Here is a 22,984-nt window from a genome sequence, read left to right on the forward strand (position 1 = left end):
GATACATGAACAGGCAGGGAAACACGGTCACACAGACTCCAGAACATGACTCAGTCTCCAATTTTGGACTGTTGAGGAGAAATTTCTTCATTCAGAGAGTGGCGAACTTGTGGAATTCTCTACTCCAGAAGGCTTTGGAATAGGCTGAACGTGCTTAAAAAAAAGAGATACACAGATTTCTCAGAGGCTAAAGGTGTCAAGAGATATGGGGAGTGAGGGGGAACATGATATCGAGATGGAGGGTCAGGTGAATGGGGCAAAAGGCTTGATGGGCTGAATGGCTGAAGCATCCTGCTCCTATTGACCAGATCCAACAAGAGCAAATAAAGCTGAAGGCTATGGGAAAGTGGGATGAGTGTTGGCATTGGTATGCATTCGGTGGTGTAGACATGATGGGGTGAAGGGTCTCCTCTGTACTGTACGAGTCTATGTTTCTTTGATGGAAACTGTGGTCTTAAAGATCCAACATCACATTAAGCAAACAGTCTGGTTGTTACCAAGTAACAGTTTGTGGGATCCTGCTGTGTATTCATTGACTGACACACCTCCTTCACTCCAGCAGTGACTCCCCTTTGAAAAACACGTCAGTGGATGTGAAGCTGTTTCGGACATGATGCGGTTGTTAAAGGTATTATCCTTGCTCTACTACTCATAGCAGGATCCTCTAAACCTCATCGATCTCTCACAGCGTGATGCTAAGGCTTTCTCAAAACCTCCCGGTACCTGATTCAATGAATTGCATTGTGCTCCATGTAGCTACCTATGGGATAGTGTTCTCCTTTATACCAGTTAGCATCGGGAAGTACAACACTCAAAACAATAGGGCTTAGCACTGCTGCCTCACAGTGCCAGGGACCCTGGTTTGATTCCACCCTTGGGTGACTATACATAGAACATTACAGTGCAGTATAGGCCCTTCAGCCCTCGATGTTGCTCCTACCTGTGAAACTAATCTGAAGCCCATCTAATCTACACTATTCCATTTTCATCCATATGTCTATCCAATGACCATTTAAGTGACCTTAAAGTTGGTGAGTCTACTCCTGTTGCAGGCAGTGTGTTCCATACCCCTACTACTCTGAGTAAAGAAACTACCTCAGACATCTGTCCTATATTTGTCAGCCTTAGAGTGGTGCTGGAAAAGCACAGCAGGTCAGGCAGCATCTGAGGAACAGAGTCAATGTTTCGGGCTAAAGCCCTTCATCAGGAACGGCATCAGAATCCTTCATCAGGATTCCTGCTGAAGGGCTTTTACCCGAATCATTGATTTTCCTGCTCCTCGGATCCAGCCTGCCCTGCTGTGCTTTTCCAGCACCACTCTTACCTTGACTCCAATCTCCAGCATCTGCAGTTCCCAACTTCATCCCTCAATTTAAAGCTATCTCCCCATATACTTAAAAATCACACAACACCACATTATAGTTCAACAGGTTTAACTGGAAGCACTAGCTTTTGGAGCACTGCTCCTTCATCAGGTGGTTATGGAGTACACAATTGTAAGGCACAGAATTTACTATTGTATCCTCCACAACCACCTGATGAAGGAGTGGCGCTTTGAAAGCTAGTGCTTCCAATTAATGTTGGATTATAACCTGGTGTTGTGCGATTTTTAACTTTGTACACCCCAGACCAGCATCAGCATCTCCAAATCATCCCCTCATACTAGCCATCACCATCTGATAAAAAAAGGCTAACCCTCTGATTATCTGATTGCCTGGATGGAGTTTGCACATTCTCCTCTTGTCTGTGTGAGCTTGCTCCTACAGTCCAAAGACATGCAGGTAGATTGACCATGCTAAATTGCCCCATAGTGTTCAGGGATGTGCAGGCTACGTGGATTAGCCATGGGAATTGTAGGGTTACCAGGTGGGACGCTCTTCAGAGGTTTGGTGTGGATTCAAGGGGCCAAATGGCCTGCCTCCACACTTTGGGAATTCTCATGATTCAGCACAGTTACTTAGTAAAGTTTATCTGACGCTAATGACAAAAAGGCCTGCACTAAATCCTCAATTCGCTGCTGATATTTCATTCAAATTAGCCCAAAAGATAAATGCTGGCAGTCAGCAAGGAGGGAATGAATGCATAATTCAATGACTGGTACCATCTGTTATATCAAAAACAGGGACTTGCTTGACACCCAAAGACATTTTTTCATTAAATTATTGCCAAGGCAAGTGATTTTTTTTTGTTCACAGTGCACGTACCATATTGTGACAATCTCTCCCATGCACCACATCTTGAGGACAAACTGTGTGACTCTTTTTGTGTCAGTGTCGATGTTTTCTGGGAAACATGCTTGGATCTTGGTTCCTGTTGATAACAGATATTCAGTCATTGAAAACATTTCAGACACAGCGTGATAGATCATTCAAGTGGTAGCTCAGTGGCTCAGTGGTTAGCATTATTACCTCACAGCAGTGGGGACCCAAGTTCAAGTCCTGTCTCGGTAACTGTCTGTGTGGAGTTTGTATATTCTCCCTGTGTCTGGGTGCTCTGGTTTCTTCCTACAGTCCAAAGATGTGCAAGTTAGGTGGGATTGGCCATGCTAAATTGTCTATAGTGTTAGTATATTAGTCAGGGTTAGGGTGGGTTGCTCTTCAGAGGGTAGGTATGGACTTATTGGGCTGAAGGGCCTGTTTCCATACTGTAGGGTATCGAATCACGGGTGATGAGTTTTGGGCAGGAAAATAAAGTTGTTGTTTGACATCAACAATAATTTTCTTCAATGAGAAGGTAGAATCAAGAAGTTTACTAATTAACTGATTTATGTTTGTATCTTGAATTGAAATAGTTTTATTGTCACATGTATTTACATGAGGTAAAAACAATGACTGCAGATGCTGGGAACCAGATTCTGGATTAGTGGTGCAGGAAGAGCACAGCAGTTCAGGCAGCATCCAAGGAGCAGCAAAATCAACGTTTCGGGCAAAAGCCCTTCATCAGGAATAAAAGCTGAAAAGCTTACAAGTCACTGCTTACAGCACGATACATAGACCCAGATTCTTAAGTACAAATTCTTATGGAAAAACATTGAAGAAAGTCAAGAAATTAAAAAGTCAAGCAATAAATTAGAAAAAGAGAGAAATTAAAGTTCAGAATAACAATGTCAACAGATGTGAAGTTGGAAAAGCACAGCAGGTCAGACAGCATCCGAGGAGCAGGAAAATCAAAGTCAGGATGAAGTGTTTGATCGTGAAACTCTGCTCCTCGGATGCTGTCTGACCTGCTGTGCTCTTCCAGCTTCACACCTATGGACTCTGACTTCCAGAATCGGCAGTTAATCACAAAATCCAACCTCCCATCTGTAGGATCCATCTACCAGGCCCGCTGTCAAGGAAAGGCCGTCAGCATTCTCAAAGATCCACCCCACCCTGACAATGTTTTTCTACAACCTCTACCATCGGGGAGAAGGTACAGAAGCCTAAACACATGCACCAGACGGTTTTGAAACAGTTTCTACCCTATTGTTGTTAGAATACTGAATGGACTCAAACTCTTAACATTCGCCTGTACCTGTGTTTTTGCTTTTGCTGCTATTTACCTACTATTTATCATCCATGCTACTTAACAATGGGATCTGCCTGTATTGCACACAAGACAAAGCTTTTCACTATGACAATAAATTCAATTCAATTCACTTCGATTCTTACTGTCTCCTTGTTCAGAATAACAGTCCTCCTAACTGCGACTGCGCTGGACATCACCTCTTATCCAGGAGATCGTGCTGAGGCCGTGAGTCCATACTGAGGCCGGAAGACTGTACTGAGGGTGGGAGACTGCACTGACTCTGGGAGACCGCGCTGAGGCTGTGAGTCCATACTCAGGCCGGGAGACAGTGCTAATGCTGGGAGACAGTGCTAATGCTGGGAGACTGCACTGACGCTGGGAGACCGCACTGACGCTGGATGACCACGCTGAGGCCGGGAGACAGCGCTGACTTTTATCCTGGACATTGCTGATGCTGCCCAAGGATGGAAGGCAAAAAGAAAAAGAAAAACAAGCATGAAAAGAGAGAGAAAAAAAAGAAAAGAAATAAATGGAGCGTACATACTCCAGCTCAGGAGTCTTATTCCACTGCCATCTTGGAAATATTACCACAGAATCCCTCCAGTACAGAGGTATTTGGCCATTTGGCCCATTGACTCACACCCAACCCTCCGAAGAGCATCCATCTCAAATCCACATCCCCATCCTCGGAATCCCGCATTTCCCGTGGCCAATCCACCTAACCTGCACATCCCTGGAGACTGAAGTGTGGCTAATCCACCTAACCTGTAAATCTTTAGACTGTGGGAGGAAACAGGAGCACCCACAGGAAACCCATGCAGACACGGGGAGAATGTGCAAACTCCACACAGACAGTCCCGAGAGTAGAACTGGGATCCCTGGTGATGTGAGGCAGCAGTGTTAACCACTGAGTCACAGTGCTACCTTTAACCTTCTGACAAAGTCATCTCTTCCGGCTGCTGAAGCCTTGTCACTGATGTTTAGATTTTGCTAAAGCTGATTAATTGGTAAAGACTGGCCAATCATAGGAGCATGAGGCCATTCAGCCCCACAAACCTGCTCCATCCTAAAATAAGCCCTTAATTAGCCACAAAACATTTTGGGATACTCAGCGGTTGTGAAAGGTGTTCTGCAAACACAAGACTTATCTGAAGAACAGTCACTGGACTCAAAACTCCACTTTGCTCCTCTCTCCAACCTGCTAAGTTCCAACAGCAATCTCTGTGTTTTCATTCAGATCTTCAGTACCCACAATTCTTTGTTTTATTCAAGACATACCCTCTTTCTTTCAAGTAGAACATGGTTCCAACTAAGACCAGGATGGCGAGGGTGGGTGAGAGGAGAAGGATGGTGGCTTCCAGACTCAGTGACTGGGAAAAGGAGTTGCTACATGGGGGTCTCTCAGAGGCTCGCTAAGCTTGGGTGGGGAACAGGAACTTTTTCTCAGGCTGCAGGAAGGATCAGTGTGTTCAGGTCAGGAGCAGGGCTGGTGGTGGGGCTGGGAGCTGGAGACAGGAACATCGAGACCCATTCCGTCCCTGTCCCTCGAGACATCTTAACTCCTGCCTTCGAGCTAAATATTCTTTCCTATCTTTACCCAGAGGGAGTATATCAACAGTTTGAAAATTCTTAATTGACTCTTAGCTTTAAATAACCTTCAGTGTGAACATTACTTCCTGATATCACCCCTGACAAAGTAAGCTCTAATTTTGAGGTTATGCTCCCTTATTATTCTAAAGTAATGTGGAAACTAAGCAAGGACATTGTGAAAGAAAATTCACACAGGTAGGAGTTTGGGTTCAGAATGCATTGCCTTGAAATATGGTGGAGGCAGGTACAATTGAGGCAGCCATTTGGATCATTATTTGGATAGAATTGATGTGCAGTGACATGGGGAAAAGACAGGAGGTTATTCTTGGCTGAAAATGCATTGCTGGAAAAGTGCAGCAGGTCAGGCAGCATCCAAGGAGCAGGAGAGTCGACGTTTCAGGCATAAGCCTTTCCCGAAACGTCGATTCTCCTGCTCTTTGGATGCTGCCTGACCTGCTGCGCTTTTCCAGCAACACATTTTCAGCTCTGATCACCAGCATCTGCAGTCCTCACTTTCTCCTAGGAGGTTATTCTTGCCTTGGTTCTATCACCTAGTGTCAATGGGCTGAATGGCCTCCTTCTGCACCATAACAAATCTGTGATTCAGTAATTCATACTCTATTTTCTAATAATACAAGTTAGGATTGAAGAAAAGGTTTCTTTTTGTAAGAACAAAGGAGACTAACACAAAAGTATTAATCCAGGGAATGGTATGAAGAGGTGTGACCTAAATATTATTTTGTAAAAGAATATGAGAAACTGAGAGCTCGGATAGGGTCTGAAGGATTTTCAAAGAGAGAGAAGTTGTCTGGCCCAAGTTACGGTTGCAATAGATAAGTTTTACGTTTTTTGAACATCTTGAATTCTTCGAGAGAGACCTCCCCAAGACACAAAAGATCACTGCTCTGTCTCCCTTTGTTTCTCCAACTCTTCTTCACAAAACATCTGAGCTGAAAAACTCATTAGATTGGATTACTTATAGTGTGGAAACAGGCCCTTCGGCCCAACAAGCCCACACCGCCCCGCCGAAGCACAACCCACCCACACCCCTACATTTACCCCTTACCTAACACTATGGGCAATTTAGCATGGCCAATTCACCTGACCTGCACATCTTTGGACTGTGGGAGGAAACCGGAGCATCCGGTCATCTTTACCACTTGTGAAGAATTCTTGTATCTTTGAATAATTTTTTTAGGGGTATAAACCAGTTATTTAGTATTCACCACAAATTAAAATGGCTACATGTTTCCCCTGTTATCTGAAAGCAGAGCATTCCGATGAGACCCTTTGTTAGCCGAAATGGCGTAAAGCGAAGAAGCAATTACAATTTTGTCTTCATTTGTAAAAGTGAAAATATTCTTCGGATTTCTTTCAGTTTGTGAAAACAAGTATTAATGTAGGTCTTTCATAAAAATGAAGTGGGGTAAAGCAAGCTTTCAAAAAGCAGAGGATACCCAAATTTATTTTTCATACTAAACCTGAAAGACCTCTCTAACCGCGCACATCACCAAATTAGTTAAGTTTGAAATTTGTTATAATCTGTGGAGGAATGGGACTAAGCAAAGAAACAATGCAACTCTCCAATCTGAGTCATTACAGGAACCAGAAGGATCCTTTATGCTTCAAACACGACTCCTTATCAAGGGCTCATCTAGCTTTTGTCTAGAATTGAATGATGCCTAAATTTGGCTTCAAGAATTGTGTCGCGAGAAACAATTCTGATTACATTAGTTCCTGCACAAGTAAATGAGTTAACCTTTACTGACCAATCACCAAAGAAAAGGTCAGACAACAAATATCACACACTAACATTTGTTTATAACTTTTGCAGCCATCGTCGACAGTAGATAAGCTTTGGGTACGTGAATAATTAGTAGTTAAGTTTAAATGGTCAAATAAATAATAAAAGCTACCAAAGATTCAATTATGACAGAACAATTCAGCAATAACAGCTCGCTGCTTATGAAAATATAATTATAATCAAGGTCTGTGCTTGAAACGAATTGGAGAGCATGATTTTGATTAGACTTCATCGAGAACCAGTAAGTAAACAGTGTTAGAAAACCAGTCAATTAAACTGCATGGGCTGATCTTGTGCTTTCCTTGGTGAATATCGAGTTGCATCGCATTTTCTGGAGGGATTCTTGCAGTGAGGCCCAGCTTACTAGATCTCACCAAAGATACTTCATTAAATACTCACTGCACCCTGTGAGGTGCCAGTCAGGTAAAATTCAACCCATGTTTTACCACTAGCCACTCCCAGAGCAACTCGCCACTCAGTGGATACCTGTCTAGAAAGACTGGCTTACCAGGCAAGTGCTTGCAATCTGACATGCCCTTCACCATCAATGCCATGGCACAACAACAACAAAACTACACTGACCACCACGTATAGCCTGAATGGCTGATACTCTGTTCTCTCACTTTGGTTGCCATTTAATTAGTAAGTCCAAAACTTTACCTGTCCTTAGCCACATCCCATCTAAACATCCTCTTTAAGTCACTGCTGCTCTGTGTCCAATGGTCAGTTGAACCTTGCCATTATCCCATCGGGGACCATCAGAAACGGGCAAATTCCATAAATAAGCATTTATAGACAGCCACCAACAGACTTCAGTTCAGTCCCACGATACAATCCAAACACTGGCATAATGACCAATAGCTATCTAATGTTCCTCCAAGTGAGCATAGTTAGGCGCCCAAGCACTTTTCCCTGTGACCAGGATCAAGAGTCCCAAGGCCTGTGTTGCCTGCCTGGTGCCATGCTTCAAGATCTCTCCTCCAGGCTGCAGAGGAACTTGGAATGGGAGGGGAAAAATCTTATTGTCGTGGCCCATGATAGATACCCGTGATACAACAGAAAGAGCGAAGATCTTCTACTGGGCAAATGTGAGCAGCTTGGGGCTAAACGAGAAATCTGAGCCAGAAAGGGAATAATCTCCAGATTACGATCTAAACCACCAACAAATTAACACAGGATCAACATGATGAGAACATAGAACATCACAGCACAGTACAGGCCCTTCGGCCCTCAATGTTGCACCAATCTGAGGCCCATCTAACCTACACTAGTCCATTTTCATCCATATGTTTATCCAACATCACCCCTCAATTTAAATCTATCTCCCCTCATGCTAGCCATCATCATCCAAGGAAAAAGGCTCTCACTGTCCAAAATATCTAACCCTCTGATTATCTTATGTGTCACAATTAAGTCACCTCTCAACCTTCTTCTTTCGAACGAAAACAGCCTCAAGTCTCTCAGCCTTTCCTCGTAAGACCTTCCCTCCATACCAGGCAACATCCTAGTAAACCTCCTCTGAACCCTTTCCAAAGCTTTCACATCCTTCCTATAATGCGTTGACCAGAACTGTATGCAATACTCCAAGTGCGGCCGCACCAGACTTTTGTACAGCTGCAGCATAACCTCGTGGCTCTGAAACTCAATCCCTCTACCAATAAAAGCGAACACACTGCATGTCTTCGTAACAACCCTATCAACCTGGGTGGCAACTTTCAGGGATCTATATACATGGACACTGAGATCCCTTTGCTCATCTACACTACCAAGAATCTTACCATTAGCCCAGTACTCTGCATTCCTGTTGCTCCTACCAAAGTGAATCACCTCTCACTTTTTCTGCAGTAAACTCCATTTTCCACCCCTCAGCCCAGATTAAAGAGATAAATGTGTGGCTCAAAGATCAGTTTGGGAGAAACAGGTTTGAGTTCATAGACCATTGGAACCAGTGCTGGGGAAAGAAGGGAATTAATCCACTTGAATCCTGCTGGGATGAGAGTCCTGGTGAATCACACAACTAGGGTGGTGGATAGAGCTTTATATTAAATAGTTGGGAGAGGGGAGCGCTGTGGATCCAATTGCATGGTAAATTATGGAAAACTTTAAAGGGGGAGGGCCCAGCAGAGTTATTACAATTTCCAGAACAAGTAATAGGTCAGAGAATATAGAGAGGGTCAGAAATCTAACTTCAGGCACAGCAGTTAAGCGGACAGGGGTGAAAAAGGGGGCAGTCAATGCAGGACTGAGGGTGTTATATTCAAATGCATGCAGCATACAAAACAAGGTAGGTGAGCTTGTGGCACAGATTGAAATTTGTCACAAACAGACAGGGTTGCAAGGGGACCAGAGCTGGGAGTTAAATATCCAAGAATATTGAAAGGATAGGCAGACGGGCAGAGGGGGCGAGGTTACCTTGTTCGGAAAAAATGAGCTCAAATCAACAGCAGAAATTGATGTCGAATCAGAAGGTATAGAATCAGTGTTGGTAGGGTCGAGGAACTGCAAAGGAAAGAAGTCCCTGATGGGAATTATGTACCGGGGTCCTAGCAGTAATCAAGATGTGGGTAAGAAAATAAATCAGGAGATAGAAAAGGCATGTTCAAAGTTTGTGAAAAGATTTGTAGCTCGGGTGCTCATTGTTGTGGTTCTGTTCGCCGAGCTGGGAATTTGCATTGCAGATGTTTCGTCCCCTGCCTAGGTGAAGTCCTCAGTGCTTGGGAGCCTCCTGTGAAGCGCTTCTGTGATGTTTCCTCCGGCATTGATAATGGTTTGAATCTGCCGCTTCTGGTTGTCAGTTCCAGCTGTCCGTTGCAGTGGTTGGTATATTGAGTGCAGGTCGATGTGCTTATTGATTGAATCTGTGGATGAGTGCCATGCCTCTAGGCATGAAAAGTCATATAAGAAAACCACTATTACAATCATGGGGGCTTCAACGTACAGGTAGACTGGGAAAATCAGATTGGTAGCTGATACCAAGGAAAGGAAATTGTGGAATGTCTACAAGATTATTATTTTTCTGGAGGAGCTTGTGGTCGAGCCCACGAGGGAGCAGGTGATACGTAATGAGTCAGACTTGATGAGGGAGCTTAAGGTGAAGGAGTCCTTAACGGACAGTGACCATAATATGATAGATTTCACCCTGCAGTTTGAGAGGGTGAAGCTGGAATCAGATGGAATAGTCTTACAGTTGATAAAGGTAACAACACAGACCTAGGAAGGGGCTGGCCAGAGTTGATTGGAATGGAAATCTGGCAGGAGAAATGGTGGAGCAGCAATGTCATGAGCTTCTGGAGGTCATCTGGGAGCCACAGCAGAAACTCATCCCAAGGAAGAAGAAACACACTAAGGGGAGGACAGGGCAACTGCATGTTGGCTCAGTGGTTAGCACTGCAGCCTCACAGCACCAGGGTCCCAGGTTCGATCCCAGCCTTGGGTGACTGCCTACGTGGAGTTTGCACATTCTCCCTGTGTCTGTGTGGGTTTCCGCCCACAGTCCAAAGATGTGCAGGTCAGGTGGATTGGTCATGCTAAGTTGCCCATTGTGTTAGGTGTATTAGTCAGAGGGAAATGGTTCTGGGGTGGGTTACTCTTCGGAGGGTCGGTGTGGACTGGTTGGGTTGAAGTGCCTGCTTCACACTAGGGAATCTGATCTAAAAAAGGAAGTTGGGGACAAAACCAAAAGCATACGATGGGGGAAGCCTTTAAAAATCAGCAGAGGGTAACTCAAAAAGTTGAGGAGAGGGTGATGTAGCTAGTAATTTAAAAGTAGGTTGCAGGAGTTTTTTTTGGCATCTGAAAGGTAAGAGAGAGGTAAGAGCAGCCATTGGACTTCTGGAAAATGAGGAAGGAGAAGTAGCAACGGGGAACAACATAATGACAGAGATACTGAAGAGGTACTTTGCATCAGTCTTCACAGTGGAAGACACCAGCATCCCCGAACTTGGAGAGAGTTGGGGGCAGAGGTGAGTGGAGTGGCCATCACTAAGGAGAAGGTGCTGCGGAGGGTGAAGAGTCTGAAGCTGAATAAATCACTCAGAATAGGTGGACCACATCCCAGGGTTCTGAATGAGACCGTTGAGGAAATTGTAGATGCATTCGTGGCGATCTTTCAGGAATCATTGGACTCAGGAAGGGTCCCAGAGGAAATGGCTAATTTAATAGCCTGGTGTAAGAAAGGAGGGAGCCAGAAGACAGGAAACCATAGACTGGTTAGACTGACCTCATGCTATCGGGCTTGACACAGCATGGTATGGATTCTGTGAGCATAGTATGGATTTTGTGAGCATGGTATGGATTCTGTGAGCATGCAGGTCGGTGCTAAGTTGAGTGAGCAAGAGACAAAAAAAAAACCTGCAGATGCTGGAATCCAAGGTAGACAAGTAAGAGGCTGTAAGAACAGAGCAAGCCAGGCAGTATCAGGAGGTGGAGTAGCCAATGTTTCAGGTGTAACCCTTCTTCAGGACTGGGGCTAGACTCGCCCACTGTCTTGAAGGATTACACCCGAAATGTCAAGCTCTCAACCTCCTGATATTGCATGGCTTGCTGTGTTCTTCCAGCCTCCTGCCTTCTAAGCAAGTGAGCAACTCTGAGATACAGCCTGGTCCATACCTTGAGCTGGGTCCCTGTACACGTGTATAAAATGTCCTTTATGCTGGTTTCCGATGGTCACTCCAATGTAAGTCTGAGTTTCTGAATGTGGATCGGATGGGGGATGTTGGCAAATGTCAGATGCCAGTTTCTGTAGCTGAAGGGGGCATGAGGCTGGTGACCATGGACTCTGGCCTGAGACCTCTTTGGACCTGAGCAACATGGAAGTTCCTCTCAGTCAGTGGTGAGCTGAAGTCACCAGGGAGCTGCATTGAGGATTCCTGACATCGAGCTTGTTTGGTGAGATCAGAAGCTGAATACTAGTGGGACATGTCGTGCCGTTGATACAGTGTTTAACAAACAATGATGCCCCCTTAACTGATTACGCACCGTTGCTTAAGAAGAAACTCATCGAACTGCATGAAAGATGCAGCAAATTGCTTCCAATGTCAATGTCAGCCTTGCTGGACATCTCATCTGATTCTGCCACAAAATCTGCCGTAGCTGATGTCCCCTCAGGCCTCTATAAGATTCTGCCCTATGTATTTACCCTTGTGAATACTTGAGGAGCTTACACCATCCTGTCCTCTTGAACATTTGGTGTATCAACTCACTCTCTTCTCTTGCTCTGGAGAGGATGGTGTTCAACATACGCAATCTCAGACTGTTGAACGTTCAGCTTAGAGGTGTTACCCATTCCTATACATAGAATCCCTACTGTGTGGAAACAGGCCATTCAGCCCAACAAGTCCACACCAACCCTCCAAAGAGTAACTCATGCAGACCCATTCCCCTACCCTATTACTCTACATTTACCTCTGATTAATGCACCTAACCTTCACATTCCTGAACACAATGAGCAATTCCCCATTGGCCAATCTACCTGACTTGCACATCTTTGGACCATGTGAGGAAGCCAGAGCATCCGCAGGAAACCCACGCAGACATGGGGAGAATTTGCAAACTCCACACAGACAGTTTCCTGAGGCTGGAATCGAACCATGGTCCCTGGCTGGATTCCGCTTCCATCTTGATCACACAGGTCTACATGAGCTGCCTTAAACCTCACCTCCTTTTATCTCTGGGAAATCTGTGTCCTGGTGTCACACATACATCTGCATGAAGCAGGCTGCTGTAGCTGCTCAAACTTAACTCGGTTAATATACCTTTGAGTCCAGGGGATTGTGGAGGAATTTAATCGAGGTGTTTGAAGTGTAACAAGGACTCTTCCAAATCTGTGCCCTTCTCTAATTCAGGCCTCGTGCTCATTCCTGGTTCTTAGGATTTTGTGTTCAGCACCATGCCATCAGTGGCCTATAGTCCCTAACTTTGGCAAAACCCTCCTTCAGGGTTGCATGTTGGCTCAGTGGTTAGCACTGCTGCTTCATAGCGCCTGGGACCTGGGTTCAATTCCAACTTTGGGTGACTGCATGGAGGTTTTGTGTTCTTTTTGCGTCTGCGTGGGTTTCCTCCCACAATCCAAAGATGTGCAGGTTTGGTGGATTGGCTGTGCTAAAGTGTGTCAGCTAGGTGGGAGTGCAGTGTTAGAGGCACAGTGGCTTGGTGGCACAGTGGTTAGCACTGCTGCCTCACAGTGCCAGAGATCCGGGTGCAAAACCCACCTCAGGCAACGGTCTGTGTGGAGTTTGCACGTTCTCCCTGTGTCTGCGTGGGTTTCCTCCGGGTGCTCCGGTTTCCTACCACTGTCCAAAAAATGTACAGGTTAGGTGAATTGGACATGTTAAATTGCCCGTAGTGTTAGGTGAAGGGGTAAATGTAGGGGAATGAGTCCGGGTGGGTTGCTCTTCGGAGGGTCAGTGTGGACTTGTTGGGCCGAAGGGCCTGTTTCCACACTGTAATTAATCTAAGTCTGATTTAATCTAGTGAACAGGGGGGTTTGTCTGGGTCCAGTATAGACTAAATGGCTTGTTTCTACACTGCAGCAATTCTATGATTCATACCCACTCATTCTTTAAAATGCTCCTCAAAACACAGCTTTTAGTCATCTGTCATAGTATTGCCTTGTGTTTCGGGGGTTGTGGGCTTCACTGGCAAAACTGACATTTGCTGGATTTCCCATGAACTGAGCAGCTTTCTCAGTCAGTTTACATGGCAGTTTGGAGTCAGCCACATCACTGTGGACCTAGAACCTCATGTAGGTCAGACCAGGGAAGCCTAGTAACTACTTTCCCAAAAAGAGATTAGTGACCCAGGTTACATGGGCCCCTATTACTGACACTAGTGTTTTATTAAACTCCAGATTTGTTCATTGAATTTCAAACCCAGTGGTTGCAGTGGTGAGATTTTACCTCATGTTCTGAGAGTTTTAACCTGATCCTCTGGATTATGAGGTACAGTGAAACTTTTTCATTTCGTGGATGGATTGAAAGCCTGGAGACACAGTTGGAAAAAGAGAGCCAGGCCATTCCTGATGGAAGTAGAGTGATAGAGTCATAAAGCACAGAAATTGACCTTCCGTCCAACCAGTCTATGGTGACTGAAATCCCAAACTAAACTAGTCCTGCCTGCCCCTGCATTTGGTCAATATCCCTCCAAACATTTCTTTAAACATAATTAGCCAAATGTCTTAAACGTTGTAACTGTACCTGCATCCACCTCACTTCCTCTCAAAGTTCATTCCACAGACGAACCACTCTCTGTGTAAAAAAATTGCCCCTCATTTTCTTTTAAATCTTTCTCCTTTCACCTTAAAAATATGCCCTCTCATCTTGAGATCCCCCATCCTAGGGAAAAACAAACACCTACCATTCACCTTATCTATACCCCTTCGTGATTTTAGAAACTTCTATAAGGTCAATCTCTTACAGAGGGAGCAGGCAGATGCTCACCCAAGGCTGGGATTGAACCCTGGTACCCCAGTGTTGTGAAGCAGTTGCACTAACCATTGAGCCACCATACAACCCTGAAAAGCACCTTGCCAAAGTTAGGGACTGCAGACCACTGATGGCTTGGTGCTGAACACAAAAACCGCTCCTGTGAAAAAAGTCCCAACCTTTCCAGCTTCTCCTTATAACTCAAACCTTCCATTACTGGCAACATCCTGATAAATCCTTTCTCAACCCTCTCAAGCTTAATAATATCCTTCCGAGAGAAGGGATGACACTTTTGTACAGAGATTCAGAGCACTCTTTCCCTCGAAAGATTGCAGATGTTGCTCCAAATCAATTGGGTCTTGTCATGTGTGATTATTGAAGGATGAAGTGCTCAGATGGATAAACAGAGTTTATATATTGATTGCCTTTATTCTATACACGTAGTGGAGCAGACTCCAGCTACTGACTGGCCTAAAGCTGGTAAGATGAAGGGCCTTTCATTCTTCTCTTCATGACTGTCTATCACCATGTGACACTGTTTAAAGTTAGGACAGAGATGAGGAGAATTTACTTTCCCTCAGAAAGTCTTTGGGACTCTGTGCATCAGAAGACAATGTTTGGGTCATCGAATATTAGTAAGGAAGAGGCAGGTAGGTTCTCATTAGTAGTGGATTTAGGGATTACAGGGCATAGATGAGAATATGGTATTCAAAATACAAGGAGGTCACTATGGAACGGCAGAATACGTTCAAAGATTTAGGGGTCATACTTAAAAGGTGAGAGGCGAAAGATTGAAAAAAGACACGCAGGGCAATGTTTCTGCACAGAGAGTGGTTTGCGTGTGGAATGAGTTTCCAGAGGAAGTGGTGGATATGGCTACAGTTACACCATTTAAAAGGCATTTAAGTAAGTACATGAATAAGAAATCTTCTGAGGGATATGGGCCAAGCACAGGCAGTTGGCACTAGATTAGTTTGGAATTATGGACTGGTTGGACCGAAGGGCCTGTTCCCATGCTGTATGACTCTGACTGCACAGCCCACCCTGCTCCTATTTTGTATATATGTATATTATGTCATCCATTTCTCTTCTTCTGTTCAAAATACACTTTCCAAAGAATATATTTTCGCATATATTGATCGATACAGAGTGATAATACCCATGAGATTTGACCTTAAAAACTGGGATATTTCATCAACTAGGCTTTTAAATAATTTTGTATTTTGTTCCACAGAAGAAGAAGAAAGAAATTGCTTTTCTGCAGAGCTTTTCACAAGCTGAAGGTACATCAAGAAGCTTCACAGTGAGCAACACATTGTTTGAAGCTTGCTTGCTGTTGAATAGAAGGGAACATAACTGGGAAATTTGCACACAGCAGGGTTCCACCAATGGCAAGAAGATAAAGGACCAGGCACCATCCTCCAAACCTGATAGCAATGTGCCTGTTGAAATAAATGAGTGACAAAAGGATCCAGTAAAATACATCCCACACATGAGAAGGCAATGTATCAAGAGTTCATCTCAGGCCGTGTGCATCTAAGCAATGCTGGGCCCAGGGTAATATGCAAAGAAATTACCAGCAAGATGCCTGAAATCAAAAAGTTGTGGGGTGGCTCAGTGGTTAGCACTACTGTCTCACGGCACCAGGGATTCAGGTTTGATTCCACCCTTGTGTGGAGCTTACTCATTCTCCCTATGTCTGTGCAGGTTTCCTCTGGGTTCTCTGGTTTCCTCCTGCAGTCCAAAGATGTGCAGGTTGAGGTGGATTGGCAATGCTAAATTGTTCAGGGATGTGCAGGCTGGGTGGAATAGTTATGGGAAATACAGGGTTTAGATCAGAGTGGTGCTGGAAAAGCACAGCAGGTCAGGCAGCATCCAAGGAGCAGGAAAATCAACATTTCGGGCAAAAGCCCTTCATCAGGAAGGACATTTGCCTATGGGCAATATAAGGTTACAATGATGGGATGGGTCTGGGTACGACGCTTTTCAGAGGGTCAGTTTGGGCTGAATGGTCTGCTTCCACACTGTAGGGATTCTATGATACTCAGTTAAAGGTAAAATAATGTGTTGAATTTTAAAATTAATGTGCCAGTTTTTGTGTAGCTTCTTTAAAATGTATTCATCTCATGAAAGCATTTTCTTGGCCGTTGTGGATCGCTCTTGAGAAGTTGGGGAATGAGTTGACACTCTTAAACCTTTGCAGTTCCTGTGATGTGGTCACCCACAATACTGGAAGAGAGGGACTTCCAGTGATCAGCTACATTAAAGAACATCAACGTCGGTCTAAGTTAGCTTGGTGTGTGCCTTAGAAGATTTTGTTGTGTCCCTTCATGTGACTTGGGCATCACTGGCTCGGCCATCATTTATTGACCATCCATGATGATCCACAGTTCTTAATCACAAAACCTTTGTATGTGGATATCGAACATTGAAGGAGGCAGGATAGGTGGAGAGCAGTTAATCAACACAGTGTTCTTGTCTTTATTAATAAAGGGCCAAGAGTACAAGATCAAGGAGGTGATGCTAACCTTGTACAAGACACTTGCTAGCCTTCAGCTAGAGTAGTGTGTGCACTTTTGAAAGACATGAATGGGTTGGAGAGGGTGCAGTGGCAATTTATAAGAATGGTTCTAGGAATGAGCCTTGAGGATAGATGGAAGAAGTTGGGACTGTTCTCTTTGGAGAGAAAAAGGCTCTCCAGATGAGAGGAGACCAGATGGAGGTATTTAAAATCATGAACAGGCTGGATACAATGGATTGAGTGAAGCTGTTCCTGCTTGGAAAAGATGATTTAAGATGGTATACAAACAAAGGAAGGGTGATGTTAGGGGAAAAAAAAAAATCACACAGTGAATTGTTAAGGTATGGAATGCACTGCCTGGAAGTATAATGGAGAGGGGTTCAACTGAGGCTTTCAAGAGAGTGTTGAATGACTAATTAGAATCATAGAGTTGTACAGCATGGAAAAAGCCCTTCAGTCCAACTCGTCCAGGCCAACTAGATATCTTAAATAAATCTAGTCCCATTTGCCAGCACTTGGCCCATATCCCTCTAAACCCTTCCTATTCATGTACCCATCCAGATGCCTCTTAAATGTTGCAATTGTACTAGCCTCCACCACTTCTTCTGGCAGCTCATCCCATACACACTGCACCGTCTCTGTGAAAAAGTCACCCCTTAGGTCCCTTTTAATTCTTTCTCCGACCACCTTAAACGTAGACCCTCTAGTTCTGGACTCCCCCATCTCAGGGAAAAGACCATGTCTATTTACCCTTTCCATGCCCCTGATAATTTTATAAAGCTTTACAAGGTCACCCCTCAGCCTCCGACACTCCAGTGAAAATAACCCTAACGTATTCAGCCTCTCCCTTTAGCTCAAGCCCTCTGACCCTGGCAACATCCTTGTAAAACTTTTCTGAACTTTTCAGATTTCACAATATCCTTCCGATAGCATGATGTGGAGATGTTGGTGTTGGACGGAGGTGGACATAGTCAGAAGTCACATCACACCAGATTACAGTCCAATCGGTTTATTTGAAATCCATGTTTTCAGAGCACTGTTCCTTTGTCAGGTGAAGTCCCTTTACTTGACAAAGGAGCAGCACTCCAATACCTTGTGATTTCAAGTAGACCTGTTGGACTATAACGTGGTGTTACGTGACTCCTGACGTCTCTTACAGGGGGAGACCAGAATTGAATGCAGTATTCCAAAAGTGGCCTAACCAATGTCCAGTACAGCTGCAATATGACCTCCCAACTCCTATACTCAATGTGTTGACCAATGAAGGCAGAAATGGCTGTCAGGGATATTGTGATAAGGCAGGAGATTGGCACTGAGCAATAACTCTGGTGCAAGCTCAATGGGCAGAATGGCCTCCTCATTTACTGTAACAATTCTGTAATTCTGTGAACATACTGCCCTAGAAAAGAAATGATCTCCCCTCCAGTCTTGCCAGTTATTGTAGACTGGTGCCTCTGGTTACTGATCACTTACCCCACTGAGTGCCTTCCCAATTTCAACTACTTTTCTTCTACCTTCCTTGAAGCTTCATTGTTGTGGAGAGACAGGGATTTCTGATTGCAAACTCTGCAGTGACCAGCTGAGGGCAGTGTGATGACAAAGCCCAAGTTACTGTGATCAGAACCAATCCCTTTATATTGCCTGTGACTAATTGAATGATTTGCCACTTTAACGGATGTTAAAGAGTCACGGGCAGGTGTTTGTTTTTTGTGGAAACCCTGCTGAGTTATCCACATTGGAGCTTGTGATATTTTGAGTGAACACAAAGTATATTTCATGGCACTTCAGGAGACAATCGCTTGCTGTCAGCTTCATTGCAAAAGATTGCTCTTCAGTTCCCTTAAGTACATCACCCAGGCTGGATACACAGACCAGGTGACCTCATCAGGAAACACTGTGTCCAGCTCAAAATTAATCCTCAGATAGTGAAGACACTATAGTCTGTTCTCGAGATATTGGCCGAAAGATGAATATTGAGCTTGTCACTTCAATAAGTGAGTAGGTCAGAAAGGGTTAATATTGGAGACTGCGCTCATCTGATTATATCAGAAAGTCTTGGGAAATCAGGAGAATAGCTCGGGATCTCAAAAGGGATAAAGGAACTATACATATCTCCAAATTGTCTTCGTGGATATTTTTAATCAAATGTTCACACTGGCATTCCAGCACACTTGTGGAAACTTGAACCCAGGCCTTATGGCCTAGAAGTAAAGAGACTGCTATTCTTTTGCAACAACCCTTACAATTACCTTAATGATGCCAAGTTAACTAAATAACATGTAGCTAGTAATGTGGAACAACACACTGGCTCAGTGGTTAGCATTGCTGCTTAACAGCACTAGGGATCTGGGTTCAATTCCAGACTTAGATGAGTGTGTGTGGGGAGTTTGCATGTTCTCCCCATCTCGGGCTGCTCCAGTTTCCTCCCAAAGATGTGCAGCTTAGGTAGACTGGCCAAGCTAAATCAGATTCCCTATGGCCCAACAAGTCCACACTAACCTGCAAAAGAGCAACCCACCCAGGCCCCTTCCCCTACCCTATATTTACCCCTGACTAATGCACCTAACACTATGGATAATTTAGCATGGCCACTTCATCTGGCTTGCACATCTTTAGATTGTGGGAGGAAACCCACACAGACACAGGGAGAATGTGTAAACTCCACAGTCACCAGATGTGGGAATCAAACCCTGGTCCCTGGCACTGTGAGGCAGCAGTGTGCGCCACTGAAGAATCCTGAGTTGAAAATGTCTGGGAACCTTCACTGACCATTAAAGGTAACCGCTGTCAGGAAAGATCTAAAGCTCCTTAAAACCACAGTGACTACAAGAGCAGGTCATATGCTAGGAATCGTGTGGTGAGTAACTCACCTCCTGACGCCCCAAAGCCTGTCCACCATCTGCAAGTCCCAAGTCAGGAGTGTGATGGAATACTCCCTACTTGCCTAGATGGGTGTAGCTCCAACAACACTCAAGAAGCTTGATGCCATCTAGGACAAAGCAGTCACTTGATTGGCACCACATTCACAAATATCCGCACTCTCCACCACTGACAGTCAGTAGCATCAATGTGTACTATCTATAAGATGTATGGAAGCCTCACATCAGTGGTCCTTAGAAAGCATCTTCCAAACCCATGAGCATTACCATCTAGAAGGACAAGGGCAGCAGACACCTGGGGACACCACTGCCTGCAAGTTCCTATCTAAGCACCTCACCATCCTGGCTTGGAAATATATCACCGTTCCTTCACTGGGATGTGGATGCCCAGAAGCGAACATTTTGAGAAGGCAGTTCACTGCCACATTCTCAAGGGCAACTAGCACTGGGCAATGGTGTTGGTCCAGCCAGCAGGGCCTACATATGATGATTGAATAAAACAAATTCCTAACCCACTCCAAATGACCACAAGATTCATCAGTGCAGGATAAAGTACAGAGAGTAAGCTTGTACTCTTCCATTCCAACTGTGCTAACTGTATTGCAAGGGAGAGCATCTCAGAACCCCCGACAATTTTCATGGGGTTTGGCCAACTTCCCCTTGACTCAGGGGTCACAAATCCTGAGAGGAGTCAGTCTGGGGTCAGGAACCTTTTGAAACACAATGAACCCCAGGACCTCTTCATGAGCCCCTGATATTCTCCATTTTAACTCATTAACCCAGTATATCCACTTCATGTTACCAATGAAGCAAAGAATAACCCTTGAAGTCTATGGCTGCTCAAAAAAAATAAATTTCAGAAATACTCTTTAAAATAAGAATTCTGCCTTTCCTATGATTTAACAGAGACAGACAAACACCAACTATACCTTCAAACACCCTGTACCTCTCAATCTTGACCAAATCAACACTGAGACATTGTCAAAAGAGTAAATGTTAAAAGATGCTGAGGTATGGCAATCAAGTAAGAATCTATGCTGGTTGTCAAATTGGCTGAAACTATGCTTTTACTGAGCTAATGCTCACCAAACTCGTGTTCAATTTGAAGTTGGAGAAAGTAAGGACTGCAGGTGCTGGAGATCAAAGTTGAGAGTGTGGTGCTGGTCAGGCAGCATCCAAAGAGCAGGAGAATTGACGTTTCGGGCAAAAGGTCTTCATCGGGAATGAGGCTTGTGGGTCGGGATGGGGGGTGCTGAGAGATAAATGGGAGGGGGTTGGGGTTGGGGGGAGAAGGTAGCTGGGAATGCAGTAGGTAGATAAAGGTGAGGGAGAAGGTGATAGGCCAGAGAGGAGGGTGGAACGGATAGGTGGGAAGGGTGATGGACAGGTCAGGAGGGCAGTGCTGAGTTGGAGGCTTGGGACTGGGATAAGGTAGGGGAGGGGAAGTGGGGAACTGGTGAAATCCACATGAATCTGGTGTAGTTGCAGGGTCCCAAAATGGAAGATGAGGCATTCACAGCCCTGTTTCTGTTGGCAGGGCCCCATGAATTGGAACTCCTTTCCACACCATTCTATGAACATCACATTTAATACCGGCCAATACCAAATGGAATGAGCCTCAGGTAACAATCCAAAGATGAGCACCTTGGATGCTGTGAAGTTTACTTTTGATCCTGCATTGTCAAAAATTTCTCAGCTGAACATTACCTCACGTCCTGCATCTGCCATTGGTCTGACATGGACCATGACAAGTGGAATTGTCCCCTTCCACTCTAAGTTTAGATTAGAGTGGTGCTGGAAAAGCACAGCAGGTCAGGCAGCATCCGAGGAGCAGTAAAATCGACGTTTCGGGCAAAAGCCCTTTATCCCGAAACGTCTGAAACATCGATTTTCCTGCTCCTCAGATGCTGCCTGACCTGCTGTGCTTTTCCAGTACCACTCTAATCTAGACTCTGGTATCCAGCAACTACAGTCCTCACTTTTTCCCTTCCACTCTAAGCTTGTCCTCAGCCATCGGGAAATGTTTTAATCCCAGCACTGAGCAACAGAATCTTTGGGGAGACCCAGCTCATGGATGTAAAGGACAGTGCTTATGTCTGTGACAATGTTGTCCTCTGTCACTACTTTGTTCCTTTGAGAACAACACAATACGGTACAGCACAGGAACATGCCCTCCAAGCCTGCCATTTTGCCCTTCCATATTAAAACTGTCTTCACTTACAGGATCCATATCCCGTGATTCCCTTCCTATTCATGTAGTTGTCCAGGTGTCTCTTGAATGCTGCCATAATGTCTGCTTTAGTTCTGATCTCTCGGTTAGGATTCTGCACTGTGGTGTCATGGTCCATTCTCTCATCCAACTTCATTTTTTCTCCTTTTCCACACAGGTAACCCTGTTCAAAGTCAATGGCTGAGTCTCCTGAACTCCTACCTCCTTGATCCCCATCTTTTGACTTTTTGTCACTCCCTATTGTCCCATGAGCTCTGAAGGTCTCCCTAACTCAAGGGTGTGATGGCCTCTTGGAGACATCTTGCCTCCTCTTTGATGCCCTACAATGTCTGCCACTCAGATTCTAGCTCAGCAACTTTGAGCCAAAGTTAGGCTAGTTGCAGGGCAATTTATACAGACATAGTTGGCCAGAACTGCAGTGTGTTACACAGATTGACACAGCTTGCCATTAGGGCACAGTACCATCTTTGCCACATCAGTTTTATTTATTTAATTGGCCCATTAAGCATTAATTTATGCAGCTAAGGTACCAGCTACATCCTAGCTAGGAGACAAAGGTAGAACTACAGGGTGAACTGAAAGTCAGTACCTCTTCTGGCCTCTGGCCCACAGGTGCCAAATTGCTGCTTAGCACAATTCCGTTATCACTCTCCATTTACCCACAGGTGACAGTTGAGAAAGATAGGAAAATGGCAGTGGAAGGCAGTGATCAAGCATTAAAAAAGCAAATGGAGGAACGGCAACAAATGTTCATTCCTGTCTGACACAAAAATAAACTGGGAAAGATGGCCTGTCCATTGCTAACAAGGGAAATTATCGATGGTATTAGATCCAAGGAAAGGGCATACAAATTGTCCAGAACACAGTAACATTGGGAACAATTTAGATTTCAATAAAGGAGGATAAACAGATTGATAAAGAGAGGAAAATACCACATGACAGTGAGCTGGCAGGGAGCAAGCAAATGGATTGGAAAAGCTTCTAAAGTTTTGTGAAGAGAAAAAGAGGAGTGAATCCAAATGTGAATCCAAA

Source organism: Chiloscyllium punctatum, chromosome 7 (genome assembly GCF_047496795.1).
Source record: "Chiloscyllium punctatum isolate Juve2018m chromosome 7, sChiPun1.3, whole genome shotgun sequence".
Lineage (NCBI taxonomy): Eukaryota > Metazoa > Chordata > Chondrichthyes > Orectolobiformes > Hemiscylliidae > Chiloscyllium > Chiloscyllium punctatum.